Source organism: Manis javanica, chromosome 13 (assembly GCF_040802235.1).
Source record: "Manis javanica isolate MJ-LG chromosome 13, MJ_LKY, whole genome shotgun sequence".
Classification (NCBI taxonomy): Eukaryota; Metazoa; Chordata; class Mammalia; order Pholidota; family Manidae; genus Manis; species Manis javanica.
Window position 1 is genome coordinate 99,403,787 of NC_133168.1, and position 18,078 is coordinate 99,421,864.

At 54.5% G+C, this 18,078-nt stretch overlaps 1 protein-coding gene across 1 annotated transcript in view; it reads left to right on the forward strand.

Moving 5' to 3' along the window:
• GNG7 (G protein subunit gamma 7) overlaps positions 1-18,078 on the forward strand; it is a 103,292-nt gene that overhangs the window by 6,846 nt on the left and 78,368 nt on the right. Inside the window, exon 2 of the mRNA XM_037018222.2 lies at positions 15,699-15,755. The gene's annotated coding sequence lies outside the window, so the exon portion shown is untranslated. The remainder of the gene's footprint in view (positions 1-15,698; positions 15,756-18,078) is intronic.

An 18,078-nucleotide genomic window follows, 5' to 3' on the forward strand; every position in this document is an offset into this window, starting at 1 on the left:
CACACTTGAAACATTGCTCGGCCACGGAATGGGGTGAGGCCCTGACACGCTATGTGTGGATGGACCCTGAACACACGGTGCTCAGTGAGACACCAGGCACGTCCACAGCAGGCGGATCCACAGACAGAACGTGGGCTCGTGGGTGCCAGGGGCTGGAAGGAGGTGGGGTGACTGTTCCTAGGGATGGGTTATTCTGGGGTGATGGGATGTTCTGGAACTGTATACTGGTGCTGACTGTGTAGCTGTGAATATTCTGCCCCTGAATCATATACTTCTAAACTGTTAAAATTATAAGTTTTATATCGTGTATTTTACCAAAAAACCCACTTATTGGTCTAAATGGTCACCTCTTAGGAGAGGGGACTGCTGACAGTCCTTAGTGGGCCGTGGCGGGATGACCCCATTCTTCTCCCTCGGAGCCTCACCCCTCCTGCCATGCGTCCAGCCTGGGAATGGCGACCACAGACACGTCCTTGTGTAGGTCACATCCCCGTGAGTCTGGCACAAGGGCATGAATTCCTCGGTGTCTGGGGCTGCCAAGCAGTCCCGCCTTTGATTTAGGCCCTACCTGCCCTGGGCTGTAACCGGCCGTACATGCACGTCAGGTTGGGAGGGAAGGAAGGTGTGCCTGGGGGAAAGCAGCGAATATGCCTTTGAGAGTTCCGTCATTTGAGGAAGAGGGACCCAGGTTGTATAATACATGAGAGGTGAAAGGTTAGGAGTCATGGAACCTTCTGGAAGACAGAGGGCATCTTGGCATAGCAAGGCTTCCTGCTTAGCCCCTGGATGGGTTTCTCCCTGTGTGGTTTTGGGTAAAACATGGACCTGCTCTGCTGTGGGTGCAGTGGAACAGGATCGCAGCCCAGGGTCATTCTCAGGGTTGAGATGCGGTGGTAACCCGGGTGGGGGGCAGACAGTGATCGCTGCGTGCGCTGTAGCTGCTGCTGACGTCACACTAATGTTAGTGTTGTAGCATATGTCATTTTCTTACTCCCCTGCCATGGCAGGGACCAGGTCAAGGACAGTATCAGGCTGCTCCTGGTGGCGTGGGGGCAGAAGCCACCATCAGGTTGGTCTGGCTTAAGAATTGGGTTCGTTTGAGAACAGCAGGGACCGTCTTGAGAAGCCATTGGTTTCTGGTTGGAAGGGGGTCTGGCAGAGGCCGGACAGGCCCGGGGCTGCGGCGGGCAAAGGTATTCATTCAACTGCAAGGCCCCACATCGAAGGCCACTCTCCCCCCAGGAGATGAGACTGGTAGGGTTGGGCTGTCGTGAGGCCGGCTGGAGTAGGAGGTGAAGTCGGGAGGGGCTGCCTGCCCCTTGTCCCTGCTAGGCTGGGTCCGCTGTCGGATGAGCCGCATGTGAGCAGGATGCAGAAGGCTGGGACAGCAGCGCCAGGTGGCGCCATGTTGTCCCTGGGGGTGAGCCCATGGCTTCTCCCTCTGCGGCCTTGTTTGCACGCCCAGCCCCACAGCGGGTAGGGTGTGCCCCAAGCCACGCGTGGCCAAGGAGCTCCCCCCGGCCTCCCACACACCTCCCTCCACGTCTCCTCACCTGCACCGCGGGGAATGGTAACCCTGAGCTCAGAGTTTTGGTGGTGGTGGGAGGAGATCGTTGCAGGTGTGGGTGCCGTACCTGCCCCACGGGTCTGCGTCGGCGATGCGCTCCTCACCGCACACGTTTCTGCCCTCCACACCGAGCCTTCTCCAGAGGCATTTCATTTAAGTCGGGGTCTCTCCATTTTTTCCACAAATCATTAAACACAGCGCCTCCCCTTCAGCACTGATTTATCTCCAGACAACGGTCCCGAGTCATCGCCTGTAGGAAAATTCTTGGTGGCATGTACAGAAATGTAATTAAGCAGCGTTTTCTTCTCTGTGGTGCTGACACAGATTTGGGTCTGTAATAAAGACGAATGAGTCCCTTTGGACCCACAGGCCAAACCAGGCAGGGTGCCCCCTTGGCACTGCCGACATCTGGCCGGGCGCTCTCTGGGGCCATCCAGGGCTGTTGCGGGGGGCTGAGCAGCCTCCCTGACCCCCACTCGTGACAACCACACACATCCCCAATATCACCTAGTGTCCCTGGGGGGCAGAATTGTCTCCCTTCCCCCATAGTGCACCCCTGTGCAAGGAATATAAATTTTTCATGTGTATTTCTTCATACGCCATGGGACTCTGGGAAGTGTTTTCTCGGCAACTCTTTGCATGTTGAGACCCACAGGAACCGGTTTAGTTCATGACTGTCCTTCAGGGCTGTCCTCAGGAATGGGGGGGCATGCAATCTGATATTTCCAGTCTCTAACCGGCCTGATTTGGTAAATAATGTCCCCTGCTTCCTCACCTTTGAGTGGCAACCTCTTTCTCCTTGCCACCCTGACCCTCTGGTCTTGTGCTTACAGGTTTTTAGTGGGTAAACTGCACTCGGCCATGGCACCCCCTCTTCTGACTGTTCCCACGTTTCAGGAAAGCTACACTCCTGCGTTCTGTGATGTCTCAGGGGTGTAATTCGGCCCCCTCTGTGGCAGGGGGACCCTGTCGTTTCCCCTGTGCAGCTGCCTCCGAGAATGTGATCTGTTTGGGTTCATTCATAGACACACCATCCAACTGTTAGGGCGGTTGGCACGGTGGGGAGTATGTTTGAAGAGGATGAAGCAGTTTGCAGCCCCAGAGCATTTTCCAAGTGTTAAAACATTATCAGTCCCGAGTGTGTGAAAATCTGGAATTTTATCTATTCCAGTCTCAGCCAGAAGGCGAGGCGTTATAGCAGTTCTGTTTTAAGAAAAAGTAGTACGACTATATAATGTATAGCATTATTTTCTGAATCAGTCTTTCTCTGGTGACGTACAACAGCCCAGCTTTCGAACCTGCTCGTGTAGAAAGACCGCCTGATGTAGCACGTGCTGTCGAGTGTGGAGATCTGGGTTCTGAACGTCAACTGAGGATCCCTCTGTTTTCCTAACTGCCCCCAGATTGTGCCTTGAACCAGGTGTCCCTCCGCTCTCAGTCACCTTGGAGAGTCTGTTCCTCTAAGCGCGCTGCTCTTGTGCGTGCCTGCAAAAGTGGGCCGCTCTGCTGCTTGTATTCCAGGCACACACACTTGTATGTCTCCAGCACACTTCAGATTTTATCTTCCGAAGGTAGATTTGAATTTGGGAAACTGCCTGTAAAACGTGCTCTAATGCTGCGTGACAAACCACCACACTCAGTGTCTTCAAAAGACACCGCATGTGACCTCACAGCTCCCGTGGGTCAAGGAACCCAGGCGTGGCCTGACTAGGTCGGTCAGATTGCTGGCCTGGGTGCCTTCTCATCTCAGCTGGGGAGGATCTGCCCCGAGGCCACCCACGTGGCTGCTGGCACATTTCGTTTCTTGTTGCTTTTGGCTGCAAACCACGCTCAGTGTTTGGCTGTTGGCCAGTGGGCGACCTGCTCATCGCAGCGGCAAAGGGGAGTCTGCTAGGATGATGGGCGTCGTGTTCTCACGTCAGCTGATCACAGAAGTGACGTCCTGTCACCTCCGCCACCGTCTGCTGGTTAGAAGCAAGTCCCAGGTCCTGCCCACACTCAGGGAGGCCATGACACTGGGCAGGAGGGCTAGGAGTTGGGCATCTCTTGGGGGTCGTCTCGGAGTGCTCTCTGCCCAGCCGCAGGTAAGCAAGCAGGTGGCCCCACGGAGCAGAGGTGAAGTGGACTGAACAGGAGGTGTCACTGCCAAGTCGTGGGTCCTGTGTCCGAGGTCTGAGATTTTTACCCTCTCTCTGAAGGCAATTTCCGAGGATGCATGCACAAGCCTCCTGGGGTGGCATATTGCTCTGAGGTAGTTTCTCAGGGTGGCAATTGGAAGGGAAGGGTGCCTCCTTAACTTCTGTCGAGTCGGCTCACCCCCCCGACGTGGGTCACCTCGTGTGTTAACGGAGAGCTGGAGACCAGCCTTTGCATGCTTGGCCGGGATGAGACGGAGGGAGGTGTGCTCGGAATAGTCATGGATTTGCAGTCTTCCAGGCATGGGTTTATGGGTCGCTTGGTGTCATAACGTCCCCAACCGGGGAGGCTTTCCGTTTGACCTACTGGCCTGCGCTGATGGTTGCCTTTATCTTTCCCTCTGGGTCATGAGGCTTTCTCGTGTTTCCCATTTCTGTCCCTTCCGTCTCTGGGAAAGTCGTCTTTAGCACGTCACTTCTTCAGCTCAATTCTTCAAGTTGTATTTTCCACATACCTGGGTTTCTCAACCTGGGCCATATTGGCATTTGGAGACAGATAACTCCTTCATATCTCTACACCCCCAGTTAGCCAGGACTGATAGGACTAAATAGTGAATTATCAAAGTACCAGTCTTGTGGCAAATGAGAGTTCCGGTTTTACGTCTGGGCATGAAACAAAGAATCAGCCCCCTACCCCTCAGTCTCACCATGGTAACTGTTAATGGTTTTGACATTTTCTTGTAGAATTTTTTTTCTTGCATATACAGGTATAATATGTGATATAATGTCATAAAAAAATACATATTTGGTCATATGACCAAATACGTATCTCTCAGGTGTATGTGGTCCTCACCCACAGCCTCTGAAAACACTGCAGGGTCCTAAAGGTGAAAGGGTGTCCTGTCATGTTCACAAGAAACTTAAGGGCCCAGGGCTGCCTCAGCCAGTGGCCAGTGAGCCAGTCAGTCAGGACTGTGCAGCGAGGCCCTCACAGAACCCCTGAGAAGAGCTTGCTGCTCCCTGCTCCCCTCGATCCTGCTTTTCAGTTGGGCAGAGCTTCTATGCTTGGGGAGCCAGAACCCCTCCGTGTGCCCCCGAGCCAGGCCCCAAGCTCCATGAGGGCAGAAGCTCCTTTATTTGGGACCTTGCCCTGTGTCTCTCGTCACCTGGCTGTTAACTGGTGTCCTTTACAGTATCCTTTATTAAACTGGTAAGCGGAAGTGTTTTCCTGAGTTCTGGGAGCCACGCTAGCAAATTAATCGAGCCCAAGGGGGAAGTCGTGGGAACCTCCAATCTGTAGCTTGTGGATCAGAAGCACAGGGAACAGCCTGGGGCTTGCGACCGGCATCTGGAGTGGGGGGTGGAGGGCAGTCCTGTAGGACGGAGCCCTTCACCCGGGGATCTGGCGCTGTTTCCAGGCAGAGAGCATCAGAATTGAGTTCTCGGACACCCTGCTGGTGTTCGAGAATTGCTTGGTGGTGTGTGTGGGAAGACCCCCTCCCCACCACACACACACTGAAATCAGGTCCAGGAACCCCAACGTAGTTAGACTACTGTTACTGCTGTGTATAATACTGTTGTTGTTATATATATGAGTAGGAAAGGAACACATAGCAATATATAAAATTAATCTTCTTAAGAGCGCTTGAGTGTGGATGGCTTGTGCCAGTTAGCGTGCTGGTCTCATCTCTGCCGTCTCTTCGGGCCCCTCGCAGTGCTGGGGCGTCTAGGGCTGGGCGTCTGATAAGGTGCTCCTCTGTGGGTCAGGACCTTCAGGGGCCCTCAGGACTGGGTCGCCCCTAGCCCCCACCCGCTTGATGCTGGGAACTCCCCAGTGTGGCAGCCGCAGACATCCCCATACATGGCCCAGTGTCCCTCAGTGGGAATCACTGGGTTCCACTTGAGCTTTGGTGTTAGAGTTTGAGTTCTCCTTTACCTCTTACTAGCTTTGGCAATGTTTTATGTGGTGGGTTCAGCTTTTTTAGAAAAACAACAGCCTTTTTCCGTATCTGACATGGAATGGGAAGGGCTCCTGACCTGCAGCCACGTTGAAGAGAGGGCGACACGGATCTGGCTCCTTGGGGCCCAGCGCAGACGGGCAGCTGCAGCCACTTCTTCTTGCTGGGAGTGGTGTCCACAGACGTGGCTTCCGAGCCCTCCTTGGCTTGGAGGCCTGTGGGGGCCAGTGACCTTTGTGCCCCTCTGTACCCTGGAGGGCTGGGCCCCATACCCCCAAGGGGCTCCTGACCTTCTCACCATTTGTGCCCTTGCCCCCTCACCTGGGTCTGGTGGGTCACAGACTAAACCCTATCCAGACGCCTGGGAGCTTGACCAACGTGGGGGTTTTTAAATTTCTAAAACACAGTATCATGGCTGTATACTAATAACTACTTAGAGTCACTTTTGAGACAAACCCATCGAGTTTGAAGACAGGCAGAGACTTTTTGACGGCGAATCGTAAGGCCATTGTGAACGGCCGCGTGGTTATAGCAGTGTATTAGTTTCCAGCCAGCAGACTTTTCTTTAAAACAGACTCGCCTCGGAGTAGGGTTGGATTGACAGGGAAGGTGGGGAGGCAGTGGAGTTCGGGCACCCCCACCGGTTTCCCGTCACTAACATCGTAGGCTGGGGTGGTGTTGGTCACAGTTATTGAACCAATATTGGCACGTTATGATGAACTGCACTCTACGTTTTATTCAGATGTCCTTATTTTCCCCCCAGTGCCCTTTTTCTGCCCCAGGACCCCACGTGATGTTTGTCCCCTTAGACTCCCTGTGCTGCAGTGATTTCTCCGACTTCCCCGGCCCTTTGTGCTCGCGCGGGGTGAAGGACAGGCTAGGAGCCTGCAGGATGGCCCCCGGCCTGCTGTCTGGTGTTTTCCTGGGATCTCATGGATTATGGGATTTGGGGTGAATGCGCAGGGGTGAGATGCCCTTCTCATCACAGCCCCTCAGGAACACGTGCTGGCCACAGGGCTTTCCGCTGTCGGGGCTGACCTGGGTCTCCTGGCTGAGGCAGAGCTGGGTGGGTCTAAACTTGAGTTCTTGCCAACTGTAACCATCAGGAGATTTCACGATGAAGAACCTCCCAGCTTCCCAGGATATTTGGAAGGGCTGATGGCGCTGGGCCGCCCCCCGTGGGATGGCAGGGCTGGGCCTGGAGCAGGGCCCCTTCCAGCAAGCCAGGTGTCATCCCTCCAGGGCCCCACATTACTGTCACCCACCTGCCCTGGGGCCCACCTCAAACTCATGGCCCTGGGATGGGCTCCGGCACTCAGTGCCCGCTTCCTGGGGCCTCGGCCCCGTGAGGGCTGCTTCCATGCCCCGCCAGGTCCCAGCACACCGTCCTCCCTCTAGGAGGCGGCGGGAGAGCAGAAAAGCATGCTGGAATACAGGAGGGTGAAGGCACCTGGGGGCACAGTGGGGTCCTGGGAAGGCCGTGGCTGGCCACTGGGGCCACATGGGGCTCCCTCCCAGGCATCCACGGGTGATCAGAGGTGACCCTCGGGCCTACCTTCCTCCAGGAGAGACTGCCCGAAGCAGGTGACCCAAGGGCCAGGCCTTGGAGGTGAGAGCCAGATGTACACGGAGGCAGGGCAGGAGTGCTGGCTCCAGGCTGGCACCTGCAGGGCTTGGAGGGCCAGGGCCTGGGGTGGGGCTGAGAGGGCACGAGGGCAGGCCTGGAGGTGGTGCTGCGGGCAGAATTTTGTCCCCCAAAAAGATGTGATTGAGTACTAACCCCTGGGGCCTCTTTTTGAATTAGGGGTTTGCAGGTATAATTAGTTAAAGCGAGTCCTGAGGACTAGGGTGGGCCCCATATCCAACGCATGGTGTCCTTATAAGAAGGCCACGTGAAGGCAGACACAGAGGCCACCGAGTGACAGAGGCAGAGGTCAGGATGATGCGTTTACAAGTGCAGCGACCCCAAGGACTGCTGGTGGCGCCCAGCAGCTGGGAGGGAGCATGGGACAGACCACGCTCAGAAGGAGCCAGCCCTGGGGACACCTCAGTCCCGGGCTGCTGGCCTCCAGAGATGGGACGGGGTCCATTTCTGTGCATTTAAGCCACCCAGGTCTGTGGTCATCTGCTACGGCTACCCCAGGAAAAATACAGGTGGTGAGGGTCAGACCCTGAAGTAAGCAGGGTGCAGAAAAGAAAAGCAACCCAGCAAACGACACGATTGGAACCCGCGGGGTGGAGAGTGGCTGGAGGCATCCCCATCGCCCGGCCTGAGTTGGGTTTGTTGCGTTGCTTGTCCCCCTGCTTTAGGCTCTGAGCACTGGGCCAAGTCCTCGCTGCCAAGGGGTTACTTTTAGGGGCAAGTAGTTTCCGTATTTACCACTGGGCAAAGTCTGGGGACATTTTTCATTGTAAAGTCTGGGGGTGCTCCTCGCACCGAGTGGGAGGGGGCCAGGGGTGCTGCTCAGCCCTCACAGTGCCCAGGATGGCCCCCAGAGAACAGCTGGTCCCGTGTCAGCAGTGCTGGTGGGGACAGAGGTAACCTTCAGGTGAAAGAATATTCTGTGGGTCTCAGCACTGGATGCACAGCCACTCGGAGGCAGCTGGGACCCTGGGAAGGTGAACTTGTCCTCCCTCAGCACGTTTGCCCCGAGGGCTGACCTTGCGGTCAGGGCACATGCCTCCTCCCCTGAGCACTGGAGCTCAGGGCGCAAGCCTCCGCTTGTCCCACGCGGGAGCGGGTGGGGATGACAGCACAGCTCCGCACCGGGGCCTCAAAGGCAGGGCCGGCATGCACCCCCTCCTGGGAGCCGGGCTGCTGTGGGCCTGGTGGGCAGGAAGGGGCAGGCGCCCCTCCGGCTGAGGGGGGGAACCGGGTGGGCCTCCTTGGCCAGCACCAGGCAGAACCAGGCCAAATACAGCTGACCCCCAGGGAGGCTGCCTCTGTGGCCTTTATTCCTTCAGCATGATGGTCACTGGGCATCTGTGGTTGTCTTGACCGGTGCATTTCTGGCATGGAGTGCTTGGGGGCCAAGGGTGCTGTTCAACCCTGCACAGTGCCCAGGATGGCCCCACAGAATGTCTGTAGGGCCGAGGAGAGACCCCAGTAACATAGCCTCCAGTACGTTAACTTGCAAAGACCAGGCACCGCATCATGTTAGCTGTCTTGATTTCTGGTCCACAGTTTCACTCTTATTTCCCAGAGCTCTCCCTCTGTAAAGCCACTGCCCCACTCAGGCACAGGCGCTGTGGCCTTCCAAGTGAATGCACCTGTTGCCTGATCTGCCTGGGATGTTCCAGAAGCTTCCTCCATCAGTGGCTCCCGTGTCAGGTCCGCAGTGGCTGATGTGGGAGCCACTCAGCACCTGTCTCTTCTTCCCTCCACCTTCCTTTCATAAGAGCAAACTTCCCCTGCCGATTAGCATATCCTGTTTTTAGCGTCTTTCTTTTCTAGGTCTTATATAATCATCTCATTATTAGACACTGTCACAGGGACTTAATGTTCCCTCAATCACGTTTTAAAGCTTTCTCTGGCATAAGTAGCTAATTGCCTGTCGTCACCCCCTTCTTTTCATTTCTTTTTAAATACACCTTTTGTTTCAGAACAGTGTTAGATTCACAGAGAAACTGGGACGACAGTGCAGTTCCCGTGTTCCCCACACCCTGGGCCCTGCTGGCAGCATCCCCGTCCCGTCAGCCTGGCACGTGTGTCACCCTGAACACCAATATCGATATGTCAACTCAGCCCCATACTTTGGATTTCTCCAGTTTTTCCCTGAAGCCCCTTTGCTGCCCCGGAACTCCCTCCCCAAGGCCCTCTGGGCTATGACTATTCCCTGGGCTTCCCATCTGCAGAAGCCGTTTCTCACCCTAGGGATGGACGGTGGGGGGCATCACTGCTGGCGACGTGGCACATGACAGTGTGCTACCTGGAACTCTGTGACAGTCTTGCTCACCATGTCCTTGATAGCGGGCTTTGCTCGCCTGTTGACAAAGGTGAGGTATTTACTCTGAAGACAGGTGGTGGAGTTTTCAAGGTGATAGGAGAGCCACAGCCCTTTCCTGACGCCTCTGTGGTTGTGTTTTGGGTTGTGGGACACTCTGGGGTATTTTGCTGGGGGAGGACTCAGGGCCACCTGGTGCTTTTCTGTATCGCCCAGTATCTGATTTCAGGATGCGGGTTTAGGCTGCTGTCGCTGTGGTGGTGTCCAGAGAGCGTTTGTGGCTGGCACAGCACCACCTTCTCCATAGACTTGTCTTCCAGTTCTGGAGTTGCAAACTACAGCCCCCCGGCCGAGCCCAGGCCACCTGCTTTTGTAAATAAAGTTTTATTGGCACTCCCATTTGTCTACAACAGCCTAGCTGAATAGTAGTGGCAGAGACAATCTGACTCAAAGCCAAAAATATTTACCATCTGGCCCTTCCACAGAAACACTTTGAAGGGCCATCTCGAGTGTTGTCGACAGTGTAGCTGATGCAAATTCTATTATAGTAAAGAAATTATGATACATAACTTAATACATGGTGTATAACATAATAAATTGTAACAAAGCAGTTGAGTGCCACAATATGTCAGGCGCTGGTTTATGCATTTTATAGATATTCATTTACTTAATCCATGAAATGAACTCGTGAGGTGGGTATTGCCGTCATCTCCATGGTACAGATTCAGAAACTGAGGCACGGAGGGGTCGGGAAGTCGTGAAGTCAGGACAGCGCGCCATTGGGCTGCTGCCTCTCAGATGCGAGAATGCGTGTCCCCACCCAACCCCCTTCTGTGGGTCTCAGCTATTTTCACTCTGAGTGGAAAAAGAACTCCATTTGTACACATTTTCTTCCTTTTGTGTGTCAGAAGTTGGCCTCTTCCCAGTTCCAGGTGGGGTGTGTGTGCCAGTCGCTGCCCAGGGGGTGATCCTGCCCCCCGGGGACGCTGAGTGGTATCTGGGGATGTCTGTGGTTGTCCCCCAGAGGGTGCTCCTGGCACTTAGGGGGTGGAGGCCAGGGGTGCCGCTCCCCCCACCATGCCTGGACACCCCCCAGAGGATGACCTGTGCCTATGTCCGCAGTGCGGGTGGGTAGAGGCCCTCAGTTAATTATTGGGAAAAAAATTGAGTCGAATCCATCACATTACGTAGCAGAATAAACCCCTGATGGCCAGCATGAACCAGGGTGGCCCCCCATTACACAGAGGAGGGCTGGGAGGGCCTCTGAGGTGTGGGGGCGGGTCTGAGGACAGCAGCATTCTGGGCTGGGCTCCAGTGCTGGACTCCCGGTGACCTTCAACCCCTGGGGGTCACACACGCAGTGCCCTTCAGCCCTGTCTGATTAGGGCTGTGATGGGGCCTGTTCAGCGTCAGCCTTGCATCGCCTCCCCCTGGCCCCATCCCCCAGGCTTCTCTTCCCCCTTCATTTGCACTCAGTGGCTTGTCAGGGTGACATATTTAGATGGTTGCTGTGGTGATGAGTGAAGACTGAGCGCATAAAGGACAGCACTGCATTTCTATATCGAGCCTCCAGTGAGGCAGGCGTGCCTGCCACATGCTGGGGGATGTCAGCATGGGAGGGAAGGGGCTCAGACATCCCGGGTCTGCCCACTTGCTCCCCAGACGAGGGAACTGTGGCCCGGGCAGGGGCAGATTTGCCTGTTGCCAAATGCTGGGTCCCTGGTAGTCCCTGCCCCTGGGGGACGTGCTTCTCAGCTGGCGGAATCCGGCCCCCCGGGGATGCTGGGGGATGCCTGGGGATGCTTGTGGGAGTACCCATGGGATGCTTCTCAGCCCCCCACAGTGCCCACCCCAAAGAGTGACCCAGTCCAGTGTCAGTGGCACCCATGGGGAGAGGTCTGCTTTAGAGGGAGGCAGGTAAAATCATTTGATTTGTTCAGTTTTGGAAACCGTGTGCTGGCATTCAGTTCAGGTCCTGATAATTTGTGAAGGCCCTGAGACTTCATTTTCTCACCTGAGTTGTCCTACCGCCCTCTCTCATGGAATTGACTGTGTCCTGTTGGGTTCTTGGGTCTCTCCCAGTTATTAGGCCGATAGATCCGGGGAAAACGAGAAATGAAGAAACCCGGGCCACTTGGTGCTTTCTATTAGAAAAATGCAACATTGACTATACGTCCACATGGAGATGTCAGGGGAATCAGCCCTGATGGCTGGTGTATCAGTTATCTATTGCTGTGTAACAAATCACCCCCCAAAACTTCAAACAACAAGCATTAATTATCTCAGAATCTATGGGCGGGGAGTTTGGAAGCAGCCCAACTGGGTGGTTCCAGCTGAGAATATCTCAGGAGGCTGCAGAGCAGCGTCTTCTGGGGCTGCCTTGTCTGAAGTCTGGAGCCGGTCCAGGCTGGGGCCCCCCTGGGGCCCTCCTCAGTTCCCCTGCGCCAGGGCCTCTCCACAGCAGCGCTCAGGTGTCCTTGCGGTGGGGCAGCTGGTTTCGTCCCCAAGCAAACGATCCCAGAGAGAGCAAGCGGAAGCCACAGGTCTTTTATGACTTAGTCTTGGATGTGCCATGCTACCACTTCTGCCACATCCAATTGGTCACACGGCCTGTCTAAAGCAGAGTGGAGGAGGCTCCACAGAGGTGTGGCTGTCAGGAGGCGGGGTCTCTGAAGGCCGGCTACTGCAGCAGGTGCACTTATTTGTGGAAATGAAGACTGGGACCTTAATTTACTTGCCTAGCTGCACCATTTTGCCTCCCCCACCCCAAAAAAAGGCACACCACCTGCCATCATGAAATGGCATTTCAAGAGGATTTGGTGATTTCAGCAAGAATTAGCCCCTGGAGTTCTGAGCATGGGTCACTCCCAGGGCATTCTGGGTAGAATTGGGATTTCTGGAACCGTTTTGGGTGTCCCTTGCCCACTTCAGCTCCTGTCACCCCTCTGCCCTCCTTACAACATTGCAACAAAGGGAGGAAGAGGGGCCTTCCTGGGAGCCTCACACCCGCAAAGGGGAGGGGCAGCCGCAGGAGCAGGGCGAGGGTCAGGCCGGAGCGCTCAGAGCCTTGGCGGGAGAAGGAGGCAGAGGCTGTCGTCTGCTCAGCGCCGTCTTGCAGAAGCAGGCTGCTCGCTGCCAGAATATGCTTCACTCATGCCAAACGGGATCTGTGAGCGATCTGAGGGAGGGGGCTTGGGGCTGGCTCTGTTAGGGCTGTTGTCCGATCGGCCACCCGTGTCCCTGCCCAGAACCCACTGCTTAGAGACATTAGGCCGTCAGATCTGTGGGGCCCTTTCCCGATTAACCAGGGAAAGTGGGCACCACCAGAAGAGTGCTGGTGGAGAACCCTTTGCTGCTCTTGGTTGGAGAGCCCTGATATTTCATCTTCCTTCAAGGTGACAAATGACACATCTGAAGCCTGCAGCTGAGAAGAGACATGTTACCGGACTCGCTGCAGGCCAAGCCTGCCCCCCCTGTGCCCGTCCCGCGGGACTGCAGCAGGGCTCCCAGGTGCCGCCTCCCAGGCCCAGGTGAGGCTCCAGTGGGAGCTGGCCCAACATCACCTGGCTCTGTGGGGCCCTCCTGGTCTCCCCCCAAACCTCTCGGCCCTGCAGCCTGTTCCCAAATGGGATCGCACGCAATCCCGATAAGTATGGAGCTCTTGCTGTGGGCTGGGCCCCGTGAATGGCATCCGACCCATAAGCAGACCGATGCCTTCCCCACCACGTTGGATCTTGCCTGTTCTGGGAGGCTCAGCTTTGAGCTGTGCGCTGGGCACCGGGTCTCCTCGGGGGACAGGGACATTGTCCCGGAATTAGTGCGATGGTCGCACAACCTTGTGACTATCCTAAAAGCCACCGAATCAGACACTTTTAAAAGGGTGAATTTTATGGCATGTGACTTATGTCTCAGTTTTTAAGAAAAGAGAAAGAAAAAGAAGGCATGTGGACAAGACAAGGATCACAGGTTATAAGTAGCACTGCCCAGGACGAGGGTGGGCAATGACAGGTCTTCCGTGGCGGTGGCCCTGATCGCCACTCCTGTGGATGCTGTCTGTTCCCTGGCGTGATTTCTTCTTGGCACTTCCCGTCCCGAGTTCTCCTCAGCTGGCCTGAGGTCGTCTACTTGCCTTGTCGGCAGTTTCTAAGGGCAGGGTCTCTGGGGGGCGAGCAGGCCTGGCACTCCAGGGCTGTTCCATCGTGGCCTGAAACTTGTGCTCATTTCTGAACAAGGGGATGCACGGTTTTATTTTGCTCCCGGCTCTGCAAATTCTGTAGCAGCCCCACTTCCTCAGGGTTCACCCCGACTGGGAGAGCAAAAGCCCAGAATTTTTGTCTGGGTGAGTGAGTTGCATGAAGGTCACAGGGATGGCCTGGCACCAGTTGGTGCGACTGGCAGCCTGGGGGCAGGGCTGCAGGGCTGGGGTTCATGCATGCTGCTTCCTGCTCCAGCCTGAGCTGGTCCGGGACCCACACTGGGGTGGCAGTTACCTCACTGCTCAAGTCCAAGTCCGAGGGCTTGAGGACAGCCAGCAGCTGGCGTTAGGGGGCTGGGGTGGGGGGCGTTTTAGGTGGTGGATGTGAGGGCAGAGTGAGAAACCGTCTTAAAAATGGATCGTGAGACACAGTGTGAGTCCTCAGTGGCACAGTTCACACATGACCTGCAGATGGGCATGCCCCAAATGTCCATCAGTGGATTGATGGAGAAGCATGTGGGTCACCTACATGCTGGGGTGTTATTTGGTCATGAAAAGGAATGAGGCTCTGACATGCACTACTGCACGGATGACCCTGAGCACACGGTACTCAGTGAGACACCAGACACACAGGCCACACGGTGTGTGACCCCATTCCTGTGACACACCCACAGCAGACGACTCCAGAAGGAATGTGGACCCATGGGTGCTGGCGGCTGCTCATGGGTATGGGATGGAGTTTCCCTTAGGGGTTAGGGACATGCCCTCAAGTTGGTTGTGCTGATGGGTGCACAACTTTATGAATATGCTAAAAACCACTGAATTGTGGGCTTTGGGTGAATTGTGTGGTTGAAAATGATATCTCAACAAAACTAAAAAAAAAGACGCCTAGAGCTCTGTGTTTCCTGGTTTTGATAATGTCTCCTAATTGTGTAAGGAACCACCATCAGTGAAGCTGAGTGAAGGTTGATCCGGGTCCCTCTGTACTAGTTTTGTAACTTCTTGTGAGTCTTTAGTGATTCAAAAATAAAAAGTTGAAGGGTCATATACGTAGACAGTCCCTGCAAGGTGGGGGCATGTCTCAGCTTCCAGATGCTTGGGCATGTTGCTCCAGCCCTTTCACCTCTCATTCTTGCTGCTGCCCACCTGGCTGGGCTGCCCAGGGCACTTGTCTCACCTGAGCGCTTGGAGCAGCTTCCGTCCTAAGTGGCAGGCGGGCCTGGTGGAGCAGAGCCTGCTAGGTTAGAATCAGCAGTGCCAGGATGCCAATGGGCATTTGGGACATTCCTGAGGCAGTGGTGCCACCTGCAGGTCATGATGGGGATTTCATCTCCCTCTTGGCCCTTTATTGACAACACATCAACCTAAAATTTGGTGAAAGGGAACCAGCTTTTAAACTTTTATATCAAGTTACTTTTTAAATACACTTTCAATTTTCAAAGAGCTTCAAAGAGACTTCCCATCTGCCTGCCACCCAATTTCCCCCGTGGTCACGTCTTCTGTAGCCACAGTGTGTGTGTGCCAACCCAGAGACAGACGAGGTGCATTTCTGTGAACTCAGCTCCACTCTAATCCGATTCGCCAGGTTTCCCCTTGTGTCCCTTTTCTTCCCAGGACCCCATCTAGGACTGTACCTTGCGTCTAACTGTCCCAGCTCAGGCAAACCCGGCTGAGGTAGTTACCCTGCAGGCACGCGGCCCTGGGGGTTGACTCAGTTTCCTCCCCATCCGTCAGGGAGCCTTGTGTCATTGTGCTGTGCCCGACGTGTGGCAAAGTAACCGAAGGGCTGGACTCCCAAATGGTCTTCATGGTCATCCTGTCATGAGTGGCCGACCCTTTTTTATGTGTGGTATATCTGGCCAAGTGATTCTCAATTAAAGTGCTGTGTTTTTCTTCCAGGGAGTGGACTTTGGTTCCTGAATCTCGGCACTGCAGACAACGGGGCCTCGTGCACAGGTCTGTGTGTGGCATTACTTTTCTTTCTCCATGTTTGTTTCGTGTGGCTGCGTTTGATTGGCTGTTCGGAGCTGGGGCGACTGTTTGGAGGTTTGGCTGTCCGTGAAGGCAGCTCTTGCACCCAAGAGAGGCTTCACTAGGGTGCCGTGGCCTTTCACCCCATTTCCTGTTCGCGGGATGGTGACGCGTCCGTAGCTGGCTGGTAACCAGTCCAAGAGCAGGCTAAGCGGCTGGACATGGTAAATACACAGCACATGTTGCTGCGGCGTCAGGAGATGCTTTAGAAGCAGAGCTGAGGCTCAGCCCCTGGTCTCTTAACTTGTATCTGTCTGTGTATCTCTGGTCTTATTCCCAAAAGGATTTCTAGTGGGTTTTATAACATAGGAAGGCAATATAATGTGAAAATAAGTTAGAGATTGCTAGAGATACCTCTGTGCCATGGCCTGCCTGTGCTGTGTCGTTCGCTGGGACCCTGCTCGGTTTTCTGCCTGGCGGGCGAAGCCCCACTCTATCTCCTTTACTCCCAAGTGTCTTAGCTACTCGCATGGTGTTCTCTCTTCCATGCAGTCTTTAGAACACACTGCTATCTAACAGGAATTCTGCTGGATCTTGGATTGGGATTGCATTTGATTTATCAATAAACTTGAGGGGATTCAGTATCTTTATGATGTTGAATATTTCAACTTGTCTATGCACGTGTGTTTAAGAGAAAGAAACGTTAGGAGAGAAGGCAGACCCCCCAAGATGACACCTTGTATGATTCCACTTGGATGAAGTTTCCAGAGAAGACAAATCTACAGGGACAGAAAGGTGACTGGCAGCTGCCAGGCGCTGGGGTGGGAACGGGGACACGAGGAATCTTCGGGGGGGCAGGGCGAAGGGAAGGGTCCAAAGCTGTGACACAGCTCAGTGAGCTTACTAAGGAATCTCTGAGTCATGCACTTCAAACCGGTGAATTGTGTGACATACAAAGCATTCCTCAATAAAGTTAAAATAGGTGTATTTTAGCTGGGCTCGGGGGAGCGGCTGTCTGTGAGTACGGAGACCAAGAGCTGAGCGAGTCCTGGCTGGCTTGTTTACACTCAGCCCGGGTCCAAGACCGATTAAATCGTTAACTCTGTTGCACAAAGCTGCCAAGCGGAAGGGGGAGTTTGGAGAACCACCAGTGGGGGTGCCAGGTTGTGGCAGCGAGCGTGCATCCGTGCGGCACACGAGACGAGTACGCCCGGCTCATCCGTCCTCTTCATCGTCAGTACCAGGCTGACTCCCGGTAAAGAGAAATGCAAACGCAGATGCAGGAGAAGGCAGGGCGGGTGCCCCCACCCAGTGGCGACCGCTGCGGAGAGCCTGCTGAGCACTCGCCCCCAGCCTCTCTGTGAATGACGTCCACCCGCGTGATCTTAGAAAAGTAGATTTCTCGTTAATGTGCTCATTTGACCTGCTGGATATCTTCCCTCATCTTCAAACCTGCATTTCCATCCTCTTTCCTGACGCTGGCTTAACATTGCATGCTGTAGGCCAATTATCATTTATTTCTTTTGAAATAATTTTATAATTGAACTGGTCTGTTGGTGGGCTTTCTCGGTGTTTATTTTCCTTTCCTGTTTTTCTTTCTTTCTATTAATTTTTTGCTGTGCTCTGAGATGGATGAGTGTCCTCGGGCAAATTTTGTACATCCTTGGCTGGTTATCATTTGGGGTAAATTCTCATAAATGGGTTTGCTGTGTGTGTGTGTGTGTGTGTGTGTGTGTGAGAGAGAGAGAGAGAGAGAGAGAGAGCGAGAGAGCACGTGTGTGCGCACGCATGAAAACCAGGGTATTTTGTTGTGTTTGAGACATTCAGCCGCAGCGACCTCCGGAAGCACACATTTCCCCACCGACCGGCCGGCCAGGACAACCACCGTGTCGCTTTGTCTGCGTCCCCTGGGTCAGCCGCGGTCTCAGCATTTTCTCCCTGGTGTTTCTTCTGCAAGTGGCCTGGCTGTGTTCCCTGCTGACCTTGATGTGGGATCTCTCTCTCTCTCTCTCCTTGAGTTGTTTGAACTCTTCAGATACATTTGCTTGGACTTTTTGTATTTCTGTTCCTATGCTGTCAGGTTTCCATCACGTACGCTGTGAACATTTTTCTGAGCGTGGCTTTCCACTCTGCTTGCATAGGGAGTTTTAAATGTGTTGAGTACCCCAGTGTTCTCCTTCGTGTTTTGTGTGGCATTCTTCCAAACGTCAAGATTAAAGAAATAAACAACTCGCCTGCATTCGTTCGGATTGCCTATTTTCCACTTAAATCTTTGAGCCATTTGAAACTTAACTGGGGATAAGCCTGA